Here is an 11640-nt window from a genome sequence, read left to right as displayed (position 1 = left end):
ACTTACCGATGCTTCCAAAGACCACCTAGATAGTTGTGCCGGTAGTGTTTTTAGGGAATAAATTGTAGAACCACCCTCTTGAGAAGAACAAAATACTTGATATCTTCTATTGAATAACATCTTGTGCAATGAGAATGCTTGGACTATTCCTGAACCACCTCCTAAGCCAACTTCGAACAAAAGAGGTATTCTATTCCTCAGTCCTGAAGGTATGCAAGAAGCCAAGAATCTATGCGAGAGAAAGGCACTAAATCTGAAGATGTCAAAAATCTGTTGGGGAACGTCGCATGGGAAACAAAAAATTTCCTACGCGCACGAAGACCTATCATGGTGATGTCCATCTACGAGAGGGGATGAGTGATCTACGTACCCTTGTAGATCGTACAGGAGAAGCGTTAGTGAACGCGGTTGATGTAGTGGAACGTCCTCACGTCTCTCTATCCGCCCCGCGAACTATCCCGCGATCAGTCCCACGATCTAGTACCGAACGGACGGCACCTCCGCGTTCAGCACACGTACAGCTCGACGATGATCTCGGCCTTCTTGATCCAGCAAGAGAGACGGAGAGGTAGAAGAGTTCTCCAGCAGCGTGACGGCGCTCCGGAGGTTCGTGATGACCATGTCTGAGCAGGGCTCCGCCCCAGCTCCGCAGAAACACGATCTAGAGGAAAAACCGTGGAGGTATGTGGTCGGGCTGCCAGGGAAAAGTCGTCTCAAATCAGCCCTAAAACGTCCGTATATATAGGTGGGAGAGGGGGGGCCTTGCCTGTCGGCCGAGCCAAGGGGGGAAGGTCTCCCCCCCCCAAACCGAGTTCGACTTGGTTTGGTGGGTGGGAGTCCTTCCTTCCCTTCCCACCTCCTCTTTTTTTTTCTTTCTCTTTGATTTTTCTTCCAATGCGCATAGGGCCCTTTTGGGCTGCCCCACCAGCCCACTAAGGGCTGGTGCGCCACCCTCAAGGCCTATGGGCTTCCCCGGGGTGGGTTGCCCCCCCCCGGTGAACTCCCGGAACCCATTCGTCATTCCCGGTAACTCCGAAAACCTTCCGGTAATCAAATGAGGTCATATTATATATCAATCTTCGTTTCCGGACCATTCCAGAAACCCTCATGACGTCCGTGATCTCATCCGGGACTCCGAACAACATTCGGTAACCAACCATATAACTCAAATACGCATAAAACAACGTCGAACCTTAAGTGTGCAGACCCTGCGGGTTCGAGAACACTGTAGACGTGACCCGAGAGACTCCTCGGTCAATATCCAATAGCGGGACCTGGATGCCCATATTGGATCCTACATATTCTACGAAGACCTTATCGTCTGAACCTCAGTGCCAAGGATTCATATAATCCCGTATGTCATTCCCTTTGTCCTTCGGTATGTTACTTGCCCGAGATTCGATCGTCAGTATCCACATACCTATTTCAATCTCGTTTACCGGCAAGTCTCTTTACTCGTTCCGTAATACAAGATCCCGCAACTTACACAAAGTCACATTGCTTGCAAGGCTTGTGTGTGATGTTGTATTACCGAGTGGGCCCCGAGATACCTCTCCGTCACAAGGAGTGACAAATCCCAGTCTTGATCCATACTAACTCAACGAACACCTTCGGAGATACCTGTAGAGCATCTTTATAGTCACCCAGTTACGTTGCGACGTTTGATACACACAAAGCATTCCTCCGGTGTCCGTGAGTTATATGATCTCATGGTCATAGGAACAAATACTTGACACACAGAAAATAGTAGCAACAAAATGACACGATCAACATGCTACGTCTATCAGTTTGGGTCTAGTCCATCACATGATTCTCCTAATGATGTGATCCCGTTATCAAGTGACAACACTTGCCCATGGCCAAGAAACCTTGGCCATCTTTGATCAACGAGCTAGTCAACTAGAGGCTTACTAGGGACAATGTTTTGTCTATGTATCCACACAAGTATTGTGTTTCCTATCAATACAATTATAGCATGGATAATAAACGATTATCATGAACTAAGAAATATAATAATAACTAATTTATTATTGCCTCTAGGGCATATTTCCAACAGTCTCCCACTTGCACTAGAGTCAATAATCTAGTTCAGATCACCATGTGATTCCAACGAATCCAACACCCATATAGTTATGGGTCTGATCACGTCTTGCTCGTGAGAGAGGTTTTAGTCAACGGTTCTGAAACTTTCAGATCTGTGCGTTCTTTACAAATCTTTATGTCATCTTATAGATGCTGCTACTACGTGCTATTCGGAAATGCTCCAAATATCTACTCTACTGTACGAATTCGTTTCACTACTCATAGTTATTCGGATTAGTGTCAAAGCTTGCATCGACGTAACCCTTTACGATGAACTCTTTAACCACCTCCATAATCGAGAAAAATTCCTTAGTCTATCAGTTACTAAGGATAAATTTTGACCGCTGCTAGTGATTCAATCATGGATCACTCTCTGTACCTCTCAACCGACTTGCTGCAAGGCACACATCAGGTGCGGTACTCAGCATGGCATACTTTAGAGTCTACGGCTAAGGCATACAAGACGACCTTCGTCTATTCTCTTTATTCTGCCATGGTCGGGTTTTTGAGTCTTACTCAAATTCACACGTTACAACGCAACCAAGAACTCCTTCAAAACTTGTCAAGGCATGCATCTTATTGAAACTTTCATTAAGCGCTTTTGATCTATCTCCATAGATCTTTGATGCTCAACGTTCAAGTAGCGCAATCCAGGTATTCCTTTGAAAACTCCTATCAAACAACCTTATATGCTTTACAGAAATTCTACATTACTTCTGATCAACAATATGTCTACCACATATACTTATCAGAAATTCTATAGTGCTCCCACTCACTTCTTTGGAAATACAAGTTTCTCATAAACCTTGTACAAACCCAAAATCTTTGATCATCTCATCAAAGTGTATATTCCAACTCCGAGATGCTTGCACCAGTCCATTGAAGGATCACTGGAGCTTGCATACTTGCTAGTATCTTTAGGATCGACAAAACCTTCTGGTTGTATCACATACAATGTTTGCTCAAGGAAACCGTTGAGAAAACAATGTTTTTACATCCTACGTGCAATATTTCATAAATAATGCATCAACAACTAAAATAATTCTAACAGACCTTTAGCATCGCTACGAGTGAGAAAGTCTCATCATAGTCAACTGTTTGACCTTGTCAAAAACATCTTTGCGACAAGTCGAGCTTTTCTTAATAGTGACTTATCACCATCATCGTCTGTATTCTTTTAAAGATCCATTTTTACTCAATAGTCCTATGACCATCAAGTTGTTCTTCCAAAGTCTACACTTTGTTTTCATACATGGATCCTCTCTCGGATTTCATGGCTTCCAGCCATTTGTCGGAATCTGGGCCCACCATTGCTTTCTCCATAACTCGTAGGTTCATTGTTGCTCAACAACATGACCTCCAAGACAGGGTTACCGTACCACTCTATAGTAGTACGCGACCTTGTCAACCTACGAGGCTTGAAGTAACTTGATCCGATGCTCGATGATCACCATCATCAGCTTTCACTTCAATTGGTGTAGGCGCCACAGGAACAACTTCCTGCGCCCTGCTACACACTGGTCGAAGTGATGGTTCAATAACCTCATCAAGTTCTACCACCCTCCCACTCAATTCTTTCGAGAGAAACCTTTCCTCGAGAAAGGATCCGTTTCTATAAAAAAACACTTTGCTTTCGGATCTGAGATAGGAGATGTACCCAACTGTTTTGGATATCCTATGAAGATGCATTTATCCGCTTTGGGTTCAAGCTTATCAGACTGAAACTTTTTCACATAAGTGTCGAAACCCCAAACTTTCAAGAAACGACAATTTAGATTTGTCTAAACCTCAGTCTATATTGTGTCATCTCAACGGAAATACGTGGTGCCCTATTTAAAGTGAATGCGGTTGTCTCCATTGCTTAACCCATAAATGATAGTGGTAATTCGATAAGAGACATCATAGCATGCACCATACCAAATAGTGTGTGGCTATGACGTCAGACACATCATCACACTATGATGTTCTAGGTGGCATGAACTGCGAAACAAGTTCCACATTGTCTTAACTGCGTACCAAAACTCGTAACTCGGATATTCATTTCTATGATCATATCGTAGACAGTTTATCCTCTTGTTACGACGAACTTCACTCCGAAACAGAATTGAACTTTTCAATATTTCAGACTTGTGATTCATTAAGCAAATACTCTAGTATCTACTCAAATTGTCATTGAAGTAAGAACATAATGATATCCACTGCGTGCCTCAGCACCCATTGGACTGCATACATCAAAATGTATCACTTCCAACAAGTTACTATCTTATTTCATCTCAATGAAAAACAAGGCCTTGCTCATGTGGTATGATTTGCGTGTCACCAGTGATTCAAAATCAAGTGAGTATAAAGATCCATCAGCATGGAGCCTCTTCATGCAATTTATACCAACATGACTCAAGCGGCAGTGCCACAAGTAAGTGGTACTATCATCATTACCTCGTATCTTTTGGCACCAATATCATGAACATGTGTAACACTACGATCGAGATTCAATAACCATTGAAGGTGATTATTCAAGAAAATAGAGTAACCATTATTCTCTTTAAATGAATAATCGTATTGCAATAAACACGATCCAATCATGTTCATGCTTAACGCAAGCACCAAATAACAATTATTTAGGTTTAACACATATCCCGATGGTAGAGGGAGCGTGCGACGTTTGATCATATCAACCTTGGAAACACTTCCAACACGTATCGTCACCTCGCCTTTAGCTAGTCTCCGTTTATGCCGCAGCTTTCATTTCGTGTTACTAATCACTTAGCAACCGAACCGGTATCCAATACTCGCATGCTACTAGGAATACTAGTAAAGTACACATCAACATCATGTATATCAAATATACTTCTTTCGACTTTTGCCAGCCTTCCTATCTACCAAGTATCTAGAGTTGCTCCGCCTCCGTGACTGTTCCCCTCATTACAGAAGCACTTAGTCTCGGGTTTGGGTTTAATCTTGGGTCTCTTCATTAGTGCAGCAACTGTTTTGCCGTTTCACGAAGTATCCCTTCTAGCCCTTGCCTTTCTTGAAACTTAGTGGTTTTACAAACCATCAACTATTGATGCTCCTTCTTGATTTCTACTTTCGCAGTGTCAAACATCGTGAATCGCTCAAGGATCATTGTATCTATCCTTGACATGTTATAGTTCATCACGAAGCTCTCACAGCTTGGTGGCAGTGACTTTGGAGAACCATCACTATCTCATCTGGAAGATTAACTCCCACTTGATTCAAGTGATTGTCGTACTCAGACAATCTGGGCACACGCTCAACGATTGAGCTTTTCTCCTTTACTTTGTAGACAAAGAATCTTGTCGGAGGTCTCGTACCTCTCAACAAGGGCACGAGCATGAAATCACAATTTCATCTCTTTAGAACATCACTTATGTTCCGTGACGTTTCAAAACGTCTTCGGTGCCTTGATTTTAAGCCATTAAGTATTTTGCACTGAACTATCGTGTAGTGATCAAAAACGTGTATGTCGGATGTTCACAGCATCCATAGACGATGCTCGAGGTGCAGCACACCGAGTTGTGCATTAAGGACATAAGCCTTCTGCGCAGCAACGAGGACATCCTCGGTTTTACAGACTTAGTCTTCAAAGTTTGCTACTATCAACTTTCAACTAAATTTTCTCTAGGAACATATAAAAAACAGTAGAGCTATAGCGCAAGCTACATTGTAATTCGCAAAGACCATTAGACTATGTTCATGACAATTAGTTGAATTAATCATATTACTTAAGAACTCCCACTCAAAAAGTACATCTCTCTAGTCATTTGAGTGGTACATGATCCAAATCCACTATCTCAAGTCCGATCATCACGTGAGTCGAGAATAGTTTCAGTGGTAAGCATCTCTATGCTAATCATATCAACTACACAATTCATGCTCGACCTTTCGGTCTCATGTGTTCCGAGGCCATGTCTGCACATGCTAGGCTCGTCAAGCTTAACCCGAGTGTTCTCCGTGTGCAACTGTTTTGCACCCGTTGTATATGAACGTTGAGTCTATCACACCCGATCATCACGTGGTGCCTCGAAACGAAGAACTGTCGCAATGGTGCACAGTCGGGGAGAACACAATTTCGTCTTGAAATTTTAGTGAGAGATCACCTCATAATGCTACCTCGTTCTAAGCAAGATAAGGTGCATAAAAGGATTAACATCACATGCAATTCATAAGTGACATGATATGGCCATCATCATGCGCTTCTTGATCTCCATCACCAAAGCACCGGCACGATCTTCTTGTCACCGGCGTCACACCATGATCTCCATCAACGTGTCCTCATCGGGGTTGTCGTGCTACTCATGCTATTACTACTAAAGCTACGTCCTAGCAATATAGTAAACGCACCTGCAAGCACAAACGTTAGTTTAAAGACAACCCTATGGCTCCTGCCGGTTGCCGTACCATCGACGTGCAAGTTGATATTAACTATTACAACATGATCATCTCATACATCCAATATATCACATCACATCATTGGCCATATCACATCACAAGCATACCCTGCAAAACCAAGTTAGACGTCCTCTAATTTTGTTGTTGCATGTTTTACGTGGTGACCATGGGTATCTAGTAGGATCGCATCTTACTTACGCAAACACCACAACGGAGATATATGAGTTGCTATTTAACCTCATCCAAGGACCTCCTCGGTCAAATCCGATTCAACTAAAGTTGGAGAAACTGACACTTGCCAGTCATCTTTGAGCAACGGGGTTACTCGTAGCGATGAAACCAGTCTCTCGTAAGCGTACGAGTAATGTCGGTCCAAGCCGCTTCCATCCAACAATACCGCGGAATCAAGAAAAGACTAAGGAGGGCAGCAAAACTCACATCACCGCCCACAAAAACTTTTGTGTTCTACTCGAGAAGACATCTACGCATGAACCAAGCTCATGATGCCACTGTTGGGGAACGTCGCATGGGAAACAAAAATTTCCCTACGCGCACGAAGATCTATCATGGTGATGTCCATCTACGAGAGGGGATGAGTGATCTACGTACCCTTGTAGACCGTAGAGCGGAAGCATTAGTGAACGCGGTTGATGTAGTGGAACGTCCTCACGTCCCTCGATCCGCCCCGCGAACTATCCTGCGATCAGTCCCACGATCTAGTACCGAACGGACGGCACCTCCGCGTTCAGCACACGTACAGCTCGACGATGATCTCGGCCTTCTTGATCCAGCAAGAGAGACGGAGAGGTAGAAGAGTTCTCCAGCAGCGTGACGACGCTCCGGAGGTTGGTGATGACCTTGTCTCAGCAGGGCTCCGCCCGAGCTCCGCAGAAACGCGATCTAGAGGAAAAACCGTGGAGGTATGTGGTCGGGCTGCCGTGGAAAAGTCGTCTCAAATCAGCCCTAAAACCTCCGTATATATAGGTGGGAGAGGGGGGCCTTGCCTTGGGGCTCAAGGAGCCCCAAGGGGGTCGGCCGAGCCAAGGGGGGAAGGTCTCCCCCCCAAACCGAGTTGGACTTGGTTTGGTGGGTGGGAGTCCTTCCTTCCCTTCCCACCTCCTCTCTTTTTTTCTTTCTCTTTGATTTTTCTTCCAATGCGCATAGGGCCCTTTTGGGCTGCCCCACCAGTCCACTAAGGGCTGGTGCGCCACCCTCGAGGCCTATGGGCTTCCCCGAGGTGGGTTGCCCCCCCCCCCGTGAACTCCCGGAACCCATTCGTCATTCCCGGTAACTCCGAAAACCTTCCGGTAATCAAATGAGGTCATCCTATATATCAATCTTCGTTTCCGGACCATTCCGGAAACCCTCTAACGTCCGTGATCTCATCCGGGACTCCGAACAACATTCGGTAACCAACCATATAACTCAAATACGCATAAAACAACGTCGAACCTTAAGTGTGCAGACCCTGCGGGTTCGAGAACTATGTAGACATGACCCGAGAGACTCCTCGGTCAATATCCAATACCGGGACCTGGATGCCCATATTCGATCCTACATATTCTACGAAGATCTTATCGTCTGAACCTCAGTGCCATGGATTCATATAATCCCGTATGTCATTCCCTTTGTCCTTCGGTATGTTACTTGCCCGAGATTCGATCGTCAGTATCCACATACCTATTTCAATCTCGTTTACCGGCAAGTCTCTTTACTCGTTCCTAATACAAGATCCCGCAACTTACACTAAGTCACATTGCTTGCAAGGCTTGTGTGTGATGTTGTATTACCGAGTGGGCCCCGAGATACCTCTCCGTCACACGGAGTGACAAATCCCAGTCTTGATCCATACTAACTCAACGAACACCTTCGGAGATACCTGTAGAGCATCTTTATAGTCACCCAGTTAGGTTGCGACGTTTGATACACACAAAGCATTCCTCCAGTGTCCGTGAGTTATATGATCTCATGGTCATAGGAACAAATACTTGACACGCAGAAAATAGTAGCAACAAAATGACACGATCAACATGTTACGTCTATCAGTTTGGGTCTAGTCCATCACATGATTCTCCTAATGATGTGATCCTGTTATCAAGTCACAACACTTGCCCATGGCCAGGAAACCTTGGCCATCTTTGATCAACGAGCTAGTGAACTAGAGGCTTACTAGGGACAGTGTTTTGTCTATGTATCCACACAAGTATTGTGTTTCCTATCAATACAATTATAGCATGGATAATAAATGATTGTCATGAACTAAGAAATATAATAATAACTAATTTATTATTGCCTCTAGGGCATATTTCCAACAAAATCTACCACCTATCAAAGAGATCCATGGTCTCGATAACCCGATACATGTAGTAGAAGTAAATTCTCTGCGTAGGTTTGATGAGAGTGATATTCCTTTTGAAAAACCTGCTAGCGTATGCATGAATGAATTTGATAACTTTGTTGCCAAACAACAGAGTTTCAATGATTATGTTAGCAGACAATTGGAACAGAATGCTCGTATGCTTAGTCATTTAAGTGCTTGTGTGGACAGAAATGGCAATGATCTTAACCTTCTGAGTAAACATGCCCCTATGGTTACTACTCAGGTAGAACAAGTACTTAAAGCTCAGAATGACTTGCTCAATGAGCTGAATGATAATTCTATCAGAGTCGTCACTAGAGGCGGTAGAATGACCCTGGAACCTTTGTATCCTGAGGGTCATCCGAAGAGAATTGAACAAGATTCTCAAGGAGTTAGCACTGATCCACCTAGTCATCCTAGAAAGAAGAAGAAAGATGATAGGAACCTGCACGCTAGCAACCCTGTTGCTGCTACACCTGAGAGTCCAAACGATGCCTCTATCTCTGATGCTGAAACAAAATCTGGTGATGAACATGAGCCTAATGATAATATCAATAGTGATGTTCATGATGGTGCTCAACCTAGCAATGATAAGGATGTGGAGATTGAACCTAGTGCTGATCTTGATAACCCACAACCTTGTTGGAAATATGCCCTAGAGGCAATAATAAATTAGTTATTATTATATTTCTTTGTTAATGATAATCGTTTATTATCCATGCTATAATTGTATTGATTGGAAACACAATACTTGTGTGGATACATAGACAAAACACTGTCCCTAGTAAGCCTCTAGTTGACTGGCTCGTTGATCAAAGATGGTCAAGGTTTCCTGGCCATAGGCAAGTGTTGTCACTTGATAACGGGATCACATCATTAGGAGAATCATGTGATGGACTAGACCCAAACTAATAGACGTAGCATGTTGATCGTGTCATTTTGTTGCTACTGTTTTCTGCGTCTCAAGTATTTATTCCTATGACCATGAGATCATATAACTCACTGACACCGGAGGAATGCTTTGTGTGTATCAAACGTCGCAACGTAACTGGGTGACTATAAAGATGCTCTACAGGTATCTCCGAAGGTGTTAGTTGAGTTAGTATGGATCAAGACTGGGATTTGTCACTCCGTGTGACGGAGAGGTATCTCGGGGCCCACTCGGTAATACAACATCACACACAAGCCTTGCAAGCAATGTGACTTAGTGTAAGTTGCGGGATCTTGTATTACGGAACGAGTAAAGAGACTTGCCGATAAACGAGATTGAAATAGGTAGGCGGATACTGACGATCGAATCTCGGGCAAGTAACATACCGAAGGACAAAGGGAATGACGTACGGGATTATATGAATCCTTGGCACTGAGGTTCAAACGATAAGATCTTCGTAGAATATGTAGGATCCAATATGGGCATCCAGGTCCCGCTATTGGATATTGACCGAGGAGTCTCTCGGGTCATGTCTACATAGTTCTCGAACCCGCAGGGTCTGCACACTTAAGGTTCGACGTTGTTTTATGCGTATTTGAGTTATATGGTTGGTTACCGAATGTTGTTCGGAGTCCCGGATGAGATCACGAACGTCACGAGGGTTTCCGGAATGGTCCGGAAGCGAAGATTGATATATAGGATGACCTCATTTGGTTACCGGAAGGTTTTCGTGCATTACCGGAAAAGTTTCGGGCTCATCGGTAGTGTACCGGGAGTGCCGGGAGGGGTGCCGGGGACCATCGGGAGGGGTGTCACGCCCCAAGGGGTCTCATGGGCTATGGGAAGAGATAAACCAGCCCCTAGTGGGCTGGAATAAGTTCCCACTTAGGCCCATAAGGTTTGAGAAGGAAAAAACACAAGGTGGAAAGAGTTTCCAAGTGGGAAGGTGGAATCCTACTCCAAGTAGGATTGGAGTAGGACTCCTCCACCTCCAATTTCGGCCAAACCTTTAGGTTTTGAGGCTGCCTCCTCCCCTCCCTCCCACCTATGTATATGGAGGTTTTAGGGCTGATTTGAGACGACTTTTCCACGGCAGCCCGACCACATACCTCCACGGTTTTTCCTCTAGATCGCGTTTCTGCGGAGCTCGGGCAGAGCCCTGCTGAGACAAGGTCATCACCAACCTCCGGAGCGCCGTCACGCTGCCGGAGAACTCTTCTACCTCTCCGTCTCTCTTGCTGGATCAAGAAGGCCGAGATCATCGTCGAGCTGTACGTGTGCTGAACGCGGAGGTGCCGTCCGTTCGGTACTAGATCGTGGGACTGATCGCGGGATTGTTCGCGGGGCGGATCGAGGGACGTGAGGACGTTCCACTACATCAACCGCGTTCTCTAACGCTTCTGCTGTACGGTCTAGGAGGGTACGTAGATCACTCATCCCCTCTCGTAGATGGACATCACCATGATAGGTCTTCGTGCGCGTAGGAAAATTTTTGTTTCCCATGCGACGTTCCCCAACAGTGGCATCATGAGCTAGGTTCATGCGTAGATGTCTTCTCGAGTAAAACACAAAAGTTTTTGTGGGCGGTGATGTGCGTTTTGCTGCCCTCCTTAGTCTTTTCTTGATTCCGCGGTATTGTTGGATTGAAGCGGCTTGGACCGACATTACTCGTACGCTTACGAGAGACTGGTTTCATCGTTACGAGTAACCCCCTTTGCTCAAAGATGACTGGCAAGTGTCGGTTTCTCCAACTTTAGTTGAATCGGATTTGACCGAGGAGGTCCTTGGGTGAGGTTAAATAGCAACTCATATATCTCCGTTGTGGTGTTTGCGTAAGTAAGATGCGATCCTACTAGAT

Source organism: Hordeum vulgare, chromosome 2H, assembly GCF_904849725.1.
Source record: "Hordeum vulgare subsp. vulgare chromosome 2H, MorexV3_pseudomolecules_assembly, whole genome shotgun sequence".
NCBI lineage: Eukaryota > Viridiplantae > Streptophyta > Magnoliopsida > Poales > Poaceae > Hordeum > Hordeum vulgare.
This window is presented reverse-complemented; position numbering follows the sequence as displayed.